A 20,344-nucleotide genomic window follows, 5' to 3' on the forward strand; every position below is an offset into this window, starting at 1 on the left:
TTACTAATAATGTTTTATGTAACACTTTTTCGTCTATAGTAGCATTTTCTATGTCATCTCTTGACTTATAGTAACACTTTGTTAAATATTATGTATCATTTTAAATCAGCATATATAACACTCTATTAGATATTTGGCAACACTTCTTATCAGCTAGTTTTATAATGTAACACTTCTATTTCACATATCTTATAGTAACATTATTTAATTTATCGGCATGTATACAATGATAATAATAGCAAAACTTATAAACGTAATAATTGAAGAGGAAATAAAATGATATTATTGATATAAATGAGTAGAAATACTCAACGACCATTGTAAAAAATGAGCCAAAGAGTTTACTCAATAAAAGCATAATCCAAGGTCAATGAGAAATGAGAAGAGCTTTGCTTGTTAGATTTCCAAAATCAATTGCCTTTCGCAATGTAATGTATGAGTCTTGTGAAATACTCCTATTCTGGAGTGACTATGGCCTTGTTCACCCCTGACCCTTGCCAGTCTAGGTCAAGTGTGCTAAACTTTTGTTTACATATCACAGCATTAGAAAAGAGTAATTACTTTGCTCTCCGTGTCTTCCGGTCACAAAGACTGAAATGCCAACCTGCAATTGTACACATAACAGTCAGCCAACAAATGAAGATAGGAAACGACACAAACTGTGCAATGCAATATTGGGACATAGCTAACAATTGAGGCAAAACACATTGTTGCCGAAACTTTTGTAGCACCATTTCCTCCACCGGTAATCTAGAGTAAAAGTGAGATAGTTTACTTCAAGTGAAATTAGAACCAAGCGCAATACATTCATGTACAATAAGCATTATTTGTCGAAGAAGCATGAAGACCAAACGAGACACGTAAGAACTCAGACAAACTAATTGCGAAATTTATTTGCTACTACACTTCAGGGACTTTGTCACCTGTCAAAGATTTCCTGACAGCCAGGTTCATTTAACAAAACTATAAGGGGATGCATACTTGTCCTTCATTGAAACCGAGCTCCTAGCCCCAGTAATATGCTGAGTACTGATATAAGGGGGAAGGGGCACTTTTGGTAGTACTTTCATAAGTTAGTGGCTTGAAGACTAAGTAAGTTGGTTAGGATAGAAACTCTATAAATAGAGGAAGTAAGATCAGGGAAAGCATGGAAAATATTAATGAGAGTTCTGGTGAGATTTTAAGAATTTATTAGGAGGGAATCAAGCCTTTTGGAAGTTTTTAGTATCTTTACATATTTTCTGCAATTTCCATTTTATTAATACAAATCCATTTTCAGTCCTTAATCATCATTTCAAGCTGAATTAGCTATGTCAGTTCAAAACATAATAACTCGCAAAATGAGAGAAGAAAAGACATCGCAAAGAGGCTGGAAGCTTGAAGGATCACAGTGTAGGATAAAGAGACAGCATGTCTAGATAGACTAGATTCTTGAACATTGGTAATAACCACTAAACAAGATATAAAATATGTAACCTTTGGGAATTCAGATGATTTATGAGACAATAATATCATACCATATCACACCATTACCTTAATATCTCTAGTAGCTTATGGACTCAAACATATACAACCTTAACCAAAGAGCTGCAAAAAAATCCTCTTTGATCCTTAACCTTACAATTGCAAAGAGGTTTTCCAGAAATATACTAGAAGCAAGGCAACTCACTGGCAACCACTACCAGTACACAACAAAAAATTAAGAAAAGGATAGTTTTGAAAAGAAATAAAGAAACTCTCAGATCTAATCCATCATAATCCAAATTACAAAGTTAAAAAATTTACCCACTAGAGACTCCTTAAAGTTCAATGACAAAAGCATGACTGTCTTTGATATAGGCTAAACTAAGCTACATAATTGGCGCAAATCATGTTCATCTAGTCCTCACTGATGTAACTACTAGCATATTGCAATTTCGCTCCAAGTTATGAAGTGCTCGAGAAGTTGGTAACACTGAACGCAACCTTTCCCAGTAAGAATAAGGTTTTTTACACCAAGGCAGTTCTCTCACAAAGACATTAATCCCACCAAGAATACACAAGTAAGATATCTAGGAAGAATACTTAAATATGCTATATTTATTCTCTCGCAATACTTGAGAGAAATTAACAATTACAGGAAGAATGTGTACAATGCAATCTTGAGTCTCCAAAAGCTTTCCAAGGGCTGCACAACCTTCAACGGCCAATAGACGAACATAATCCTGATCCAAAACAAAGATGTCTAATTTAATAGCAATAAAGGTATTCGATTTTACTATAACCGGTTTATGTAAGTTAATGAGAGCAAAGTTTAGTCATACTCGATCCATATACGACTAAAAGTTTAGAACAAGCACCTCACATAAAGAGAATCTATCATTTACAGACTTATCGATTGTATTGTACAATTGTTATAGGCTCTGCAAGTGACAATCAGTTTCATATATCAAAATCAAGAAATATTGGGCAATAAAGTGAAAATACCATCTTGTGTGAGATCCTCAAAACATAGACATGATGAGCACCTCACATAAAAAGAATCTATCATTTACAGACTTACAAGTGAGAATCAGTTTAATATATCAAAATCTAGAAATATTAAGCAATAAAGTAAACAAGCCATCTTGTGTGAGATCCTCAAAACATAGACATGTTGTCAGCCTTCAAATTGACGAAAAAAATCACAAATTGACGAAAAGAATTGACGAATTGAACAATGTGAAAACCCTGATTATGAATTTTATGAAAGCAAAGGTGGAATTGTGATGGAAGAATTCGGATTATGGGGAGTGGTGGTTGTAGGGATGGTGTTCTATGGCGATGTTGTTCAAGAAGCTATGGAGAGTATGGCGAGGTTGTTCAAGAAGGTTTTTCTTATAAACACCAATTGAATATCAAATTTCAATACATCAACCAAGAGGAATGTCCAAATCAGTCATTCCAAGTATACTTATAAACACCAATTGAAATCCATATTTCTCTCCAAACATAATTCAAGTTGAAACTAATTGAAACTTATACCTTACAATGAATATCATAGTAACACGTTCAATTCATAACAAAGTCAATTAAATTGCTAAAGGAAAGAGAAGGATGCAGACTGTTATTATCCTCTGCTCTTGTGAGCAGTGAAGAACAAAGCCACGAGCACAGAGGGGTTGAGGGGGTTTCAAGGCTTTGACGGCGACTGAGCACCGGCAAGCGACATCCGCCAGGGGAGGTGTGCTACAACAAAGATGCGAGGCTCCGATGCAGGCGCGGTGAGGTTGTTCGAGTACCGCAGCAAAGCGAATCAGAGGAGGGAGCGAAGGAGGACAGCTGAACAGACCACAACAACACCACAAGTTAGCGACACATCATTGACGGAACAACACCACCGCCACGCAACCATGGCAACGCGGCGCACGAAGAGCAGCAGAGCGACACCCTCGAACAACAAGTAAAGAAACAGGGAAGTAGAGAACGACGCGAAATCTCCGGCAACCATGGAGAACGCCAGCGAGACGTGACGCAGGTGAGCGAGAGAGAAACAGAGAGTCTGACGGGGAGGAGAGAGAATAAGATTGGGGGTTTTCTTTGGGGTTTTTCTCGAGCGTGGTAACTGATAAGAGGGAGAAAGAGTTGGGGTTTTGGTTTAGGTGAGAATGCCAACCAAAAGATCTAGGGGGGCGGTGTGTGTTTACTGTTTACTTCATTAACCGACAACATAAAGGAAGGGAACCCGACTTTGGTTTCCTATTCGGGTAAATACATATCAACAAATTGCTCATTAAACGCGATATATAAAATAATATAATAATAACTCCATAAAATTTATATAACAAATATATATACATGATTGACAAATAAAATTCATATGCCATAACTCAAATAAAATAAGATTTTCGAAACATAATTAATTTAATAATTGTAATTAGCTTTTAAACAAACACTCTTAAAAACAGGGCTATTACAGTTACTTAAAGAAAAAAAGTGTTACTGTTAAATGTTACCAATATGTATCTGTTACCTAAAGGTGTTACCTATTTAAAAGTGTTACAACAAAATGTTACTCAATTAAAAAAGTGTTACTTCAAAATGTTACTTATTGAAAATGTGTACCATTAAGTGTTACGAATTGATTAAGTGTCACCAAGGTGTTACATATATATTCGACAAACTTAAATTTTGAAAAGTGTTACTTCATACATGTTACCTTAGGCCAACTTTGTATTAGTGCATCTCTCTCCTCAACAAGAAATCTCTCTTTTCATCTCCTCCTCCAATCGCCAGCAACAACATTAGAGAGGGATTTGGAAAGGGTGGAAGGCTGATTTTCAGTTGTTTTAAGCGTTCAACGTTTACGTTCATCTGAATGTCGCTTTGTTTCGTCTAATTTGTGGTAGGGATCCAACATCTAATCTATTTCCTTTTCTTTTGCGTTTTTGTTTGGTAATTTCGCTATTTTTACGGTTTGTTCATTTGTGTCTTTGTTTGATTTTTTTCATATGAGAATTGTTTTTGCTGCTTTCTTTTTCGAGAGAAGAGGTTGATTCTCATTATCTTTAGGGTTAGTTTTGTTGCCTTTTGTGCTGTTTTGTTTGATTTTTGTTGAGTTTAATAACTTTTAGACTTTTTGTATGTAGGATTTGGTAGATTATGTTTCACTTTTTACTTTCTCTATTGATATGCATAAAGAGCTTAATTATACGCCTTGATTGGTTTTGTTTATTTGATTTATCCGTAATAACATTGTTCTTTTTTTAATGATCAGTAATTAGGTAGATTTTGGTTATGAGAATTTGAATGGAGTTTGTTCCTTTTATGTTGATTTCTAGGATTTTTTTTTGGCTTAGGGACATGTTGGATATTTTAGTTCGGTTTAGGTAAAGTTTGATATGATGGGACTATTGGGGCTATGTGTAGGGGGGATGTTTGTGTTATTGTGTGGAGGGGGGCTGTGTGGAGGGGGTATTTGTGTGCTTGTTTGGAGGGGGTTGTGTAGGCTGTGTTTGTGTGGTGGTGGGGGTGTAGGTAAATGTTGGGGGTGTGAAGGGGAGGGGGGGGATGATGCCAAATGAGAGTGCTTTACTTAACTCTTGGCTGTGTACAAGCCACTAAAATGATTAAAATTACGAAAACTTTTGTGTTCAACACTTGAAAGGTTGTGGTTGATTCCTTTATGGTTTCTTGGTGGTGGGTAATTTGATTCTTTAAACTAAAACTGCTTGTTCTATCTATCCTTGGTATTCCTGATGTTATACTAACCCCCTAGATCAAATACATCATTACTATTGTAATTTTAGTTTGTCTGTCTTAATTATCAATTTTCTATCTTACTCATCATGAATCATAAAAAAGTTCTTTTGTAATTTTAGTTTACATGTCTTAGTTATTCTACCTGATGTAAATTTCTCCTACTCTATGTGTGAAACTGTTTTGTTTCTTTTGGAGCCCTCCCCTTTTTTCTCAGTAGAAAAATGACACTGGTTCAAATTTATTTTTGGGAGTAGGAGCAATTTACTAAAGTGATGGTTCAAACTAGAAATATATTTTTGGAAATAGGAACATGTTGTTGATGTGAAGTTCATTTTGTAGTCTTGATCTAGAATAGAGTAGGAGCAATTTACTAAAGTGATGGTTCAAACAGGAAATATATTTTTGGAAATAGGAGTAGTTGCTGATGTGAAGTTCATTTTCTAGTCTGAAATAGAGTATGAGCAATTTACTAGTGGGCTTATTATTCTTATATGTCAATATGCAATAGAGTTTGCACGTATGATTTCATGTAGCATTTTTTTAACAAGTAGATGTCTTCTTGCTTCAACGCTATAGATTAATAAGACTGTCCTGTGAGGCAAGACTAATTATAGAGTATAAGCAAATAATTTTCTAGTCGGAAACCTTCTTACTAGCTTTATGTCATGGTGCTAGGCTATGACCCTAGCTTAATAGTGTTTTCAAACGTAATTGTGTTGACAATTATGAATATTAACTGATATAAGTAATGAAACAATGAATCCATAATTTCAGCTCAATGTTACGCAACATTTCTTATTCATTCTGTGATATTTCTTCCCAACAACTCTACCAGAAAATTACAGCACCTTTTGCTTTAAATAGTGCGGCTGAGCACAGATCCCTAGGTCACAATAATTGCTAAAGCAATAACAGAAAGACAAGTGTCCTACACAACCAGACAAAAAAAAAGGAATAAAGAACCTATGACCACAAATGACATAAAGGAACCATAAAGGAACCTCGGCCAAATTAGAGAGTAATAGGAGTATATCTCAACACTCCCCCTTAAGCTAAGAATGAAGAGCATGCTGACCTCCCAGCTTGTACAGTAGAGTCAGATGTTGCCTAGTAGGAAGAAGCTTGGTTAGAACATCTGCCAGCTGATGTTGTGAAGGAATATAAGTAGGAGAAACAACTCCATCTTGGGTCTTGTCTCGCATGAAGTGACAATCTATGTCCACATGCTTAGTTTTTTCATGATGGACAGGCTTAGCTGCAATTGTAAGAGCAACCTGATTATCACAGTACAGAGGAGTCTTTTCCATATCCTTCATGTCCAGATCTCGTAGGAGTTGTTTGAGCCACATCACTTCACATATGGCCATGGATTTGTATTCAGCTTCAGCAGTACTTCTTGAGACAACACTTTGTCTTTTGGCTTTCCATGAGATGGGAGAGGCTCCAAGGAGAATGCAGTAGCCTGAAGTAGATCTTCTTGTACTTGCACATCCAGCCCAGGCACTGTCACAATAGGCTTGGAGGTGAGCACTAGATTGATTAGCAAGGAGAATGCCTTGCTTAGAGGAACCAGCCAAATACCTTAACACTCTCTTGGCAGCTTGAAGATGAACATCAGTAGAGGATAATGCATGAATTTGCTCCACGCATGGACTGTGAAGGCAAGATCTGGCCTTGTGAGAGTTAGTTATATCAGTTTGCCTACCAATCTTTGGTAAACTTCAGCACAAGGCAGAGGTGACCCTGGATCTGGAGTCATCTTTACATGACAATCCATGGGAAGCTTGAGAGGCCTACAGTTCACCATATTGTATTCCTTCAGAATATCTTGAACATATTTTCTTTGAGAGATGAATATGCCTTCATTGCATTAATCTACTTCTATGCCTAGGAAGTATCTAAGAGATCCCATATCCTTCATGTGAAATGAGTTAGGAAGGAAAGCTTTGCTGAGTTGATTCCTTCACTATCATTCCCAGCTAAGATTAAATTATCAATACATACCAAGATCACAGTAATGCTGTCACCAGATTTCTTAGTAAACAGTGAGTAATCTGATTTGGATTGAATAAAGTGATGACTTTTCAAAGCACAACTTAACTTGGCAAACCATTGCCTTGGTGCTTGTTTAAGTCCATAAAGGAACTTGTTAAGTTTGCACACCTTTTTGCTTACACTGGATTTACAGAACTCCCCCTCTCGATTAACTTCCAATCTATGGCCTTGGCCTTTATACCTTGGTGGTAGCTTCATGTATACATGCTCCTGCAAATCACCATGTAAGAATGCATTTTTTACATCCATTTGATGAAGACACCATCCTTTAAGAGAGGCACCAGCGAGTAAGGACCTCACTGTAGCCATTTTTGCTACAAGCAAAGGTGTGTTAATAATCTACCACATACTTTTGTTTGTTCCCCATGACAACCAATCTGGACTTCTATCTACTTATAGACCCATCAGCATTGTGTTTTATTTTGTAAAGCCACTTACAACCTATAGTTGTTTGCCTGGTGGAAGGTTAGTGATGTGCCAAGTGTTATTTTCCTCCAAAGCATCTAATTCCTCATTCATGGCATTTACCCAGGCTGTGTGTTTGATAGCTTCTTTAAAATGAGTAGGTTCATGAGATTGAAGGGTATGGGACATGAAGCAAGAGAGGTTGGTTATGGGGGCTGTGTGTATGGTTTGGGTTATAGGCATGGGACTATCTGTGGTGCTAGGTTTCCCAGTGACATAGTCTTTATGCCAAGCTGGTGGTTGATGCTGCCTTGACGATCTTCTGACAGCATGTTTAGTGGTATGATTCACAGGAGGGGATTCAGGTGTTGGATTATCATGAGGGTCATTTTCTTCACTTATTGAGTCACTTTCAGTTCCAGGATTGATTATCAAATCTTTGTGATGTAAATCGTTAGTTCCATGATGGAACATCTTATATGGGATTATGTTTTCATGGAACTTCACATCTCTGCTCACAAAGGTTTGATTTGTGTTGAAATTAAGAAGTTTGTATCCTTTCTGGGTTTGGGGATAACCCAAAAAGACACATGGAACACCTCTTTCAGCAAACTTATCTTTGCTTCTACTTGGATTTCTTGCCATTACTAAGCATCAAAACACTTTCAAATGCAAGTATCTAGGAGGAGTTTTAAACAATACCTCAAAAGGACTCTAGTTGTTCAATATACCACTTGGTAGCCTGTTGGTTATGTGAACAGCACACATCACACAATCTCCCCAGAATTGAAGAGGTAACCCACTCTAGAACCTGAGTCCTCTACTTATTACAAGTATATTCCTACGCTTTCTCTCTGCTCTTCCATTCTGCTAAGGCCTATCTACACATGATGTTTGATGTATAATTCCAAGTCTTGCAAAAAAAGGTTTGCATTTCTTGTCATCAAACTCTAGAGCATTGTCTGACCTTATCACATTCACATGCTTATTGAATTGGTTCTTTCCCATGTTCACAAATTCTTATATAGCTTCATATATATATCAAATTTATGCCTTAGAAGTTGTATCCATGTCACTCTGCTGTGATCATCCACTATAGTCAACAAGAACCAATGATTGTGTCTAGTTGGCACCCTGTAGGGCCCCCATATATCAATGTGAACAAGCGCAAACACTTCCTTTGCCCTGGATTCACTATGATTGTAGGGAAGTTTAGTGAACTTGGCCTTGGGACATGTTATGCACACATCCCCTCCTTCTTCTTTGATACCTTTCAGTTGAGGTATCTTCTTAAGTATTTGTAGAGGAGCATGTCCAAGCCTCCAGTGCCACATTGTAGACAGAGAGATTCTAGGAGCATTATTCAAAGTTCCAGGCATGTGACTTTTGAATTCAGCTTGCATTACCTTGCTTCCTTCTCGGCTCTTCTTTCCTACTGCCTCCTCTTCACCTTTTTTCTTTAGAAATTTTACAATGTCTTCTATTGGTTTGTTCACCAAGAAGTACAACCCATGTTGAGCCATACCCACAACTTTCACATGACTAGTCATCCTGTCATGTATAACACATAAATTAGGATAGAAATCTACCTTTACATCCCATCCTGAGTGAGCTTCTGCACAGACAGTAAGTTGTGCTTGAAAGTTGGTATGTGAAGTACATTTTTCAATATCATACCATTGTCAAGTTCCACATCTTCTGTGTGAGAGATTACAGAAGTCTCACCAGTAGTCAGGTTTATTTTTTTGCTCTTTTTCACTTTTTCTTGCACACTTAAGTGCCTCAATGCACCCTATCATGTGGTCAGAAGCACCTGAGTCCATAATCCATTCACTCTTCACTGAGTCAGCAAAGTTGCAGGACACCATCCCAGCATAGCTATAGTCCATTTCATCATCAGTTTCAGAACTTGCTACCTTGGATGGTGTAGGAAGTAACTTCATCAGTTGTTCAAGTTGTTGTGCAATGAGAGTTGCACCACCTGAACTTACTTCCTACACACACACTTGAGTCCATATTGCTCTTTACATTTCCTTCACGTCTACCCCCTCTGTAACTTCTCCCTCCTCTATTCCATCTCCCACCTCTTCCATTAAACAGACCATCTCTCACTTTTTCTTTTCCATCCTTCTGATTCCTAGGATGACTAGGTGGGTATCCCACCACTCTCCATCATCTCTCCTTGGTGTGACCATTCTTCCCACATACACTACAGGTTAGTTCAACATTCTTACTCAGCATAGCAGCTCCTTCTTCTTCTTCTTTCACGGGTTTCTAGATCTCCTTCTGATTCTCTTCTTGATGAATATAGCTGCATGCTATTTCAACACTAGGGAGAGGTGTCATCATTAATAGATGTCTCCTTTGAACATAGTATAGGTTGTCTAAACCATTGAGAAATTGGAACAGTGTTTGTTCCTCCAGCTGAAGATTCAGGGCTTGCACAAATGCATTCACCTCTTCTGTAAAAGATGTGATAGCTGGTAATGAGTTCAGTTGTTCTAGCTCTTCCCAGATACTTTTCATTTCAGTGTAATATTCTGTCATGCTTTTTCCTTCTTGATTGGTCTCATATAGATCCTTGCTTAATCTATATTTCCTAGACCCATTACTTACAAGAAATCTCTACTCAAGTTGCCTCCATATGGCAGAAGATGTATTCAAAAACATGAGAGATTTTTTAATAGGTTCTGTAACAGCCCGCTCTTCCGAGCTGCTAGCGAAATACACTTAATAACCATAAACAACAATTAACTCTTAATTAATAAAATCGCAGCGGAAAAATATCCTTAAATACACCAATAACTCGACTAATATTCCCAAATATCATATACAACGAAACATAAATAACTATTTTCAAATCAGCTATCTATATACAAACTCAATGCTAAATCTAGGACGACACCATAATCTTGCTTCACTTCCATTCTGGAGCCTGATACCAAACCTGCAAATTCAGAGAAGAAAATACAAAACAAATACAATTCCAAAATGAGTGGAAAACTCGTAACCTTTACTTCAGCCCGTTATAAACATTTTATTTTCGAATCATTTCTTTTCGTTACAACGCTGGCATAGCTCACTCTCTTAAACATTCAGTGGCAAGTACATGCTTTGGACAAAGGACAAACACTGCCTCAAAGGTTCGTTATGGAGCCCAGCAATGCTACCCCAAGGGTTCGTTATGGAGCGTAGCCGACCGTATCAGGTCAAAAGAGTAATGATCCTCCACCCATACCTTGCCCACTTTCTATTTACAGTTCATAAACTAAGCCAGCAAAACATTTTCGTATTCATAATCAATCAATAACATTTCATCATCACATTCATATCTATGGCCATAGTACGAAGTTATTTATCAAAAGCAGAATAGAGAAATCACACACACATGGGCATGAGTAAATGATTTTACTGAACATAAAAGTTACCTCATACGCGATCCCTCCTGTAGCTCCGACATATAAAGACTTTGAGAATTTCACAACTCCATCAACTCTCTTGAACTCCTAACAATCCTTAACCTCAGTAACAAATAAAACTAATTACTAAAACCATTGTCACAAAATCTCAATAAAAGAAACTAATCTAATCTAAACTACCAAGCGAATCCATAACCAAATCCCAATCTAGCGATCCTCCACTTAGATATTCGAATTTCCTTAATCTTCATTTCACCATCATAATTCTACACTTAATCTATTTATCAAACAATATCACCAACACACAACTCTATCACAATACACATACAACCTCATCACCACCAACAACCTCAACAACTAAACAACGACAACCCAAAACAATAATACTGTGATATAATAGCAGTAACAATAACCAACAATAACAACAAACAGCAACATCACGCCAACAAGAACAATAGTATGAAGCAGCAGCCCATAACAACAATAGACAACAGAGCAACAACAACAACTATCTCCAACAACATAAACAGCAGTAACAAAAGGAGAGACTTAGAAAGCTACAGTAGAGCACCAACCACGCAAGCAATAACGGCAGCACAATCAACGCAAGTAACACGGCATCACGATAAGAAGAAGAGAGAAGAACAACGTCTGACATCGCAGCCCAGCAACGAACGAAAGAGAGAGAAAGGAAGAGGATGCATGAAGATGACGGAACAACGCCAGCTTGCGGTGGCTCACTAACAGAGCGATAAAGAGAGGAGGACAACAAGGCAACAACATAACATCACCGGCACAACGGCCTCCGGCCAACGAGGGAGGCATAGCAGGCGAGGGAGAGAGAGAGAGAATGGCTGGGGATTGGGGTTTCGGTTCGTCGAGCAAAAGAACAGGGGAGGGGTTTCATTTTTGGTTTCTTTGGGTTTTCTAATCTTTGGGTTTTCTAAAACAACGACAAGGGGAAAGATTGGGTTTAGGGATTTACTTTCCACATAAGGTATAGAGATAAGAATTAGAGGAACATTTGTTTTCTATTTGGAAAAATATTACTCAACTAGAATTCAAAATGCATAATAATAATAACTTCATAAAATTAAGTAAAATATTTTACAACACGACAAATAAAATTTATACTTCACAACTCAAATAAAATAAGAAATTTTGGGAACATAATTAACTTAATAAATATATTTAACGTTTAAATAATTGACCTTAAAAACAGGACTATTACAGGTTCACTCACATTTCCTATTATCCATGATATAACCATATTGTTGCAAGTATCCCATGCCTCTTGTTTTACAGTGTCAGCAGCATCTCTCTTCACACTCCCAATCACAAACCCTAACTTTCTTTTAGAGGCTAGACTTATCTCTAGGGATCTTTTCCATGATCTGTAGTTGGAGGCTCCTTCTAGCTTCTCCACAGTTATGGAGTTAGTTCCATCACAGGGGTGCAAGTATAAGGGGCTTGTGGAGTCTATTCCAGGAACCATTTTTTCTTTGATAAAGAGAGACAAATATATAAGAGCACACAATGTTGTTATGAGATACTAACTACAAGATCTTTTTCACTGTTTTTAAGGAGGATAAAGGTTCAAACTTTAATGAAAAAACTGCAAAAATAAGTAACAAAACGAGCTGAAATTTACCTCTGCTCTGATACCATGTTGATAGTTATGAATATTAACTGATGCAAGTAATGAAATAGTGAATCCATAATTTCAGCTCAATGTAGCATTTCTTATTGATTCTGTGATATTTCTTCCCAACAACTCTACCAGAAAATTACAGCACCTTTTGCTTTAAATAGTGCGGCTGAGCACAAATCACTAGGTCACTATAATTGCTAAAGCAGTAACAGAAAGACAAGTGTCCTACACAATCGGAGAAAAGGGGAATAAAGAACCTAGGACCATGAATGAGATAGAAGAACCATAAAGGAACCTGGGTCATATTACATGGGCCAAATTACAGAGTAATAGGAGTATATCTGAACAAATTGGTGAACCAATTCTTAAAGTGGTATAAACATATGTTGCTCAGACACGGATTGAGTGTCTACTCGGATACGGGTGTCTAAGTGTCCGACTCGGCTATTTTGTAAAAAAGACAAGTTTTTAGTTCAAAATGAAGTACCCAAGTGAAGCGTCGTGTCGGACACGACAAGACACGACACCCGGTTTTTGAGGTAAATGAAGGTGCCAGAGTAACATAGGTATAAACTATAAACTATAAACTACATAACTATTAGTGGTTAGTACATCGTGACAATTATCTCTGAACTAATACATGTTCTAAAGTGTAGTAAGTGTAGTAGCATATTGCCATATTTGCCTTCTTCCCACTTTAGGTATGTCAGAGCACTAAGCTGTCAATGATGAATGGGAATGTCGCTGTTGTTGTAGCTTGTAGGTACACCACATATTTATAGGCATTTTAGTTCCCGTTACTGTTAATGCTCTATCTTTGATCAACATGAAGCTTGGAGACTTGGCTATATGTATTGGATATATGCTTTAGTTGGTCCGATTCTTTATTTTGTTTTTATTTGTATAGTTTTGATCTTTTTATAGCTTATTTATCTCTATATCCAAGTGAAAATTATGAGCAATGGAGCTGTACAATCAAGGAATTAGTAAGAAGATTGTCAATCAGTAACATATATGAAAATGAAGTTCTAGATACAAAAGTCTTTTTCAAGTATAGACGGAATTAAAAATAAGGGGAGGGAGGTGCTTGTGTGGCAGTGGCATTTGTTTCTTTGCAAATAGCTCTTACTGGAAAGTAGGTCATAATATCATTCAAGTTATTACATGAGAAGAAGTTCGTTTTTATGGAGATGAGAACTGTAGAGGAAGCTAGTAATGTTATGGCGCTAAATGGTATCACACTCGAGGTAAATTATTTTCATTTCTTGGTTCACGGTTTTTATAATAAGTTCGTTTTTAATGTTTTTGTATTTGGTATAGCATGATGGATTTTGATGAGGATAAACCTTATCTGTACAGCATTCATTTGGATTGCCTCCACATTTCATCCTTTATAATTAAAAGACTAAGATGAGTTTAGTTTGTACATAAAGATAAGATGATCGGCGCATACCTTAGATGATTTAATATTTGATAATGTATTATGAACGGAGGAAGTTAGATGATAATATATAAAATTCTCTCTGTAAAATTCGTCAACATATGGTCTTATAGCTTATTGTAGGAACTTAGATGCATAATGCGGAAAACCAAGTATCATATACTTGTACATCTATCCCAAGATCATTGCATAAATTAGTATGAATCAATCAATAGTAAAGAATTATACCTTTGATGCGTATGTTCCTCTTTCCACCAAACTTCTAGTGGAGATCACCTTAGAACGTCAAGCGCCGTTCCTCTAATGTTGGTCCACGAACAACACTTGGATCACCACGTATGCTAGTACGGAAGAGAGAAAACTCACTTGCTTTTGTGGTGTATGAGGGCCGAAATATGGGAGGAAAACTAAGGGAAAAATCAGATTTTTCACTCTGAAGTTGTAAAGTATGTACACCTTTGTAACCCATATATAATAAGGTGGTTACAAAAGAGGTGTTTATGAGGCTTTATTTTGCCTCATAATGTCATACATTATGAGCCTAATAAACTCATGAGTTACAACTCTTCCCATCCATCATCAAACCGGCAACCCATTTCACAAATGGATTTGGTAAATATCCAAGTGTCATTACTTGTGTGACCTCATAGGACTCAATGATATTAGTAGTTGGCCCTAATCATATTAGTCCAACAAACCACAATTAGCTTCTAGCAAAACGTTGTGATCATCTAATATTATTGAATATATTATCTCCATAACTTATCCTAATATTATTTAGTTTATTACACTTGATCGAGGACAAAATCCTTCAATCTCCCACTTGTCTAAGAACAAGTGTGTAACCTTCAAACTCCTTAAGTCGCTTAATGTCTAACTTGATGATATGATAACATCATATGTTCATCATACCAATATTCAAGTCGTTCCTTGAAATCTGAGTTCGAACTGTCGAAACAAATGATTAACTTCTTAATCCATTTGAGCACGGCCATGCATTTTCAGTTCTCACTCTTCAAGAGGCCAAGACACCAATCCTAACTCTTAGGAGGACTTATCCAATCTTGTATGACCAAAGCTCCCACTCAATTCATAGCAGTTCCGATCGCTGCTTTTATAACCTCCTTTTACGGCACGGCGTTTTGCAGCGTCAAGAACATACTAATCCTTAAGTAAGAACAGTTTCATACTCATGTCAAAGGAATCCACTAAATATTAATAAGAGTCTCATAAACCTTTTAGAGAACTCCCACTAGGTCTGCCCAGCGTGTATCAACTATACAAGCCTATGCAAATGACTAGACATCTCCATGTCCCTATAGCCCATGAAACTGCGCTATCAATCAACTTGCAATCTAGTCCATGAAATGAATCATTTACGTTCAACTTAATGATTCGAACTAGGGACTAAGGTATATTATAACTCCTGTTCACTGGATAGAGTTCCATTTGTCAAATCACGTATTTGACAATTCTATCAAACGTTATAAAATACTTTGAACGTTTTATTTAATACTAAACCAAGATTAAATAAGAACAAAACTTTTATTGATAAACATAAACATAACATATCAAAGCGAGTAATTATAACTGTGAACTAATTAAAAGTAAATAGTACACAATTAAACCCACTCTCCTATATGCTTAAGCCCTATAGCCCTAGTATGACTCTCATGCTTGGGCTGTGGCAAAGGTTTAGTCAAAGGATCAGCGACATTGCTATCCGTATGAACCTTGCAAACTATTACATCCTTTCTCTCAACGATTTCTCGAATGAGATGAAACTTTCTAAGTACATGTTTACATCTTTGATGTGATCTTGGTTCCTTAGACTGAGCTATGGCACCATTGTTATCACAATGTAAAACAATACCATCTCCAACACTAGGCACTACTCCTAGCTCCAGAATGAACTTCTTCATCCAAACGGCTTCCTTTGCTGCATCTGCTGCAGCAATATACTCAGCTTCTGTGTAGAATCAGCGACAGTGCTTTGCTTTGAACTTTTCCAGCTCACTGCCCCTCCATTTAGACAAAAGATGAAACCAGATTGGGATCGGAAATCATCTTTGTCAGTTTGGAACTCGCATCTGTGTAACCCTCAACAATTAACTTACTTTCACCTCCATACACTAAGAAATTATCCTTAGTCCTTCTCAAGTACTTTAGGATATTCTTAGCTGCACTCCAGTGTGCGTCACCTGGATTTGATTGGAATCTGCTACACATGCTCAAGGCATATGAAACATCTGGGCGAGTACAAATCATGGAGTACATAATGGACCCTATAGCTGACGCATAAGGAACATTACTCATTCGCTTAATCTCATCAGGCCCAGAAGGACACTGAGTCTTGCTAAGCGACACTCCATGTTGCATGGGTAGGAAGCCTCTCTTAGAGTTTTCCATGTTGAACTTAGTGACGATCTTATCTATATAAGTTCGTTGGCTAAGTCCGATCATCCTCTTAGACCTATCCCTATAGATCTTGATCCCCAAAATGTACTCAGCGTTTCCAAGGTCTTTCATAGAAAAACAACTTTTTAACCATTCCTTGACTGACTCAAGCATGGGAATGTGTTTCCTATGAGAAGTATGTCATCTACATACAAGACCAAGAAGACTATGTTACTCCCACTTTCCTTCTTGTAAACAAAGACTCTTCTCCTTTTTAGAAAACCAAACTGTTTGATTGTCTCATCAAAACGAAGATTCCAACTCCGGATGCTTGCTTCAATCCATAAATGGATTTTTGAAGCTTACATACCTCCTAGGATTTTCTGGATCCACAAAACCCTCCAGGTGTGTCATATACACATCCTCTTTCAAGAACCCATTCAAGAAAGCGGTTTTGACATCCATTTGCCAAATCTCGTAATCATAAAAGGCGGCGATCGCTAGGAGTATCCGAACGGATTTAAGCATGGCTACCGGTGAAAAGGTTTCGTCATAGTCTATACCATGAACTTGCTTGAACCCTTTTGCAACCAACCTTGCTTTGTAAACCTGAATATTACCATCCTTGTCTGTTTTCACTTTGAAAACCCATTTGCAACCAATAGGTGTAGTCCCATCGGGCAAATCTACCAAGTCCCATACTTGATTTTCAGACATGGATGCCATTTCGGACCTCATGGCTTCAAGCCATTTTTCGGAGTCTTCACTCATCAAAGCTTGCTTGTAAGTAGTAGGTTCCTCAAATTCTAAAATCATTATCTCAGAATTTTCGGTTAACAAGAAATCAACAAACCTCTTGGTTGGTATTCTTGTTCTACTAGACTTACGAGGGGCTGCAACAGGAGAAATTTTCTTCTCAACAATTTGAGAATTTTCGCACGAATTAGATTCGAGTGGGACAGTAGGAGGTTCGTGTACGGGATGCACGTCCTCCAACACTTGGTCAGTTATGGGAGAAGATTCCTCCAAAGGAGGAACTACTTCAAGCCCAACATCTGGCTCTTGTGTCGTTGTCTCTAACATAGGATGAACTATGTCCATTTGTTGCTCTTCTCGAACTTCTTCGAGAAATACATTACTCCCACTTGCCTTTTTGGAAATAAAATCTTTTTCCAAAAAGACACCACGACGAGCAACAAACACTTTGCCCTCAGTGCGATTGTAGAAGTAATAGCCCTTGGTTTCCTTGGGATAACCCACAAAGAAACACTTATCTGATTTAGGGGCGAGTTTTCTGAAAGTAAACGCTTTACATAAACCTCACATCCCCAAATACGTAGAAAAGACAAGTTTGGAACTTTTCCACTCCATATCTCATATGGTGTCTTATCTACTGCCTTTGATGGAGTTCTATTAAGTGTGAAAGTAGCAGTTTCGAGAGCATATCCCCAGAAGGATATTGGAAGATCAGCAAAACTCATCATAGACCGAACCATATCAAGTAGAGTTCGTTCCTCCTTTCCGAAACACCATTCAACTGAGGTGTTCCAGGCGGAGTGAGTTGTGAAAGAATTCCACAACTCTTCAAGTGATCATTAAACTCTTGGCTCAAATATTCACCACCACGATCGGATCGCAGTGCTTTGATTGTTTTGCCAAGCTGGTTTTGGACTTCATTTTGGAATTCTTTGAACTTTTCAAATGATTCCGACTTATGCTTCATTAAATAGACATATCCATATCTACTTAAATCGTCCGTAAAAGTAATGAAGTATCCAAACCCTCCCCTAGCTTTTGTGCTCATTGGTCCACATACATCAGTATGTATTAGGCCCAATAGATCACTGGCCCTTCACCCTTTCCAGTAAAAGGTGACTTTGTCATTTTACCCATTAAACATGATTCACACACATCAAATGGCTCAAAGTCAAAAGATGTTAGAAGTCCATCTTTATGCAACTTCTGAATGCGTTTCGCGTTTATGTGTCCTAAACGACAATGCCATAAGTAAGTAGGATTAGTATCGCTTGATCTATGTTTTTTGCTGTCTATGTTAAGGACATCTTTGTCTAAGTCTAGGTAATATAGACCATTAGACCTCTTAGCAGTGGCATAAAACATTGAATTCAAATAAACAGAGAAACAACCTTTCTCAATTGTAAATGAAAACCCTTCATTATCCAAAACAGGAATAGAAATAATGTTTTTGGTAATAGCAGGAACGTAATAACAATTATTAAGCTCTAATATTAATCCAGAAGGCAAAGGTAGACTATAAGTCCCAACTGCAACGGCGCAACTCTTGCACCATTTCCAACTCGCAGTTCCACCTCTCCTTTAGCCAAGGTTCTACTCCTTCTTAGTCCCTGCACATTCGAAGTAATGTGAGAAACACAACCGGTATCAAATACCCAAGAAGTAGAGGTTGCTAAATTAATGTCAATGACATAGATACCTGAGGAAGACGCTTCTTATCCTTCAAGTACTTTGGGCAGTTACGCTTCCAATGACCTATTTGATCACAATAGAAGCACTTGGCATTTGCGGCCACCTTTGGCTTTGCCTTTGCCTGTGGCTTAATAGCAGTCTTAGTGGCAACTTGCTTGCCCTTATCTTGCTTTTTCTTGCCAGCCCATTCCTTCTTAAAACCCTTTTCCTTTTGAACCATAAGAACTTCCTTCTTAGGTGCAAATGATGTTTTGCTCGGCAGTCATGAGCATCCCATGTAGAACTCAGCAAGGGTTTTCGACACCCCTTCATATTGAAATTCAACGAAACGTATTGAACCCCATAATGAGTGCAGAATGATGTCAGTAGCCAACTCTTGGCTATAAGGAAAGCCCAACCTCTCCATGGCTTCGAAATAACCAATCATTTCGAAGACATGAGTGGCGACCGGCTTGCCTTCAACTAACGAACACTCAAGAATAGCCTTGTGAGTTTCATACCTCTCTATCCGAGCTTGTTGTTGAAACATGGTTTTCAACTGTCGGATAATGCTATAGGCATCCAAGCTTGCAAACCTCTTTTGAAGGCTTGGTTCCATAGCCGCTAGCATAAGGCAAGTAACAATTACTGACCTTTCTGCAACGGCCTTATGGGCCTCTTTTCAGCATCAGTAGAGGTAGTAGTTAAAACTGGGATCGGGGTTTCAAGAACATCCTCTCGACCTTCGGACCTAAGAACAATTCTTAGATTCCTTTCCCAATCAAGGAAGTTGTTCCCGTTCAATTTATCCTTCTCAAGGATTGAACGTAAGTTAAAAGGTGAATTATTGTTGTTACCAGACATGATATCTACATAGAAGATGCAAAAAGTATAAGTATGTTTATCATAATAGCTTTTAACAAATTTTAAACACTTTAAAATAAAAGCTATGCACTTGACCAATTTTAACGTGTCCCTTTTGAATCAAGTGGTTCTAAGATCCTATCAAACATGATTTATAAGTGGACTTTGGCCTCAACTTAAAACCAAGTTTAAAAGGTAAGTAAACTCCTTTACTAATTACAACATTTGTAATCTTAGTTAATGGGTGTTTCTAAGGTGATTACGCTCCCAGGTAAGGAAGTTACCCACAACGTTGGAGGAGCCTTCCTAATCCTAGACAGAGCTGTCACCCAAACACAAAACCCAAAACTTTGCTACAAAATCCAAAACCGTTTTGATGATTTTGTTGGGCCAAACCAAACTAAACTTGCAAATTTCGGAAATTTACTCTACTTAGCCCAAGATTGAAAGTAAACTCTGCTTTGG

General features: G+C 37.6%; 1 long non-coding RNA gene across 2 annotated transcripts; it reads right to left on the minus strand.

Moving 5' to 3' along the window:
• Positions 1–260: 260 nt before the first annotated feature.
• LOC104896440 (uncharacterized) lies at positions 261–3,069 on the minus strand. Of its 2 annotated transcripts, XR_008969891.1 has the most exons (3): positions 2,340–3,069; positions 2,133–2,204; positions 261–604 (listed from the first exon to the last, which is right to left on the minus strand). It is a non-coding gene; the product is annotated as an uncharacterized LOC104896440 (long non-coding RNA). The 2 variants fall into 2 exon arrangements; XR_008969892.1 differs by having other exon boundaries at positions 261–2,204.
• Positions 3,070–20,344: the final 17,275 nt, after the last annotated feature.

This window comes from Beta vulgaris, chromosome 6, assembly GCF_026745355.1.
Source record: "Beta vulgaris subsp. vulgaris cultivar EL10 chromosome 6, EL10.2, whole genome shotgun sequence".
Taxonomy (NCBI): Eukaryota; Viridiplantae; Streptophyta; class Magnoliopsida; order Caryophyllales; family Amaranthaceae; genus Beta; species Beta vulgaris.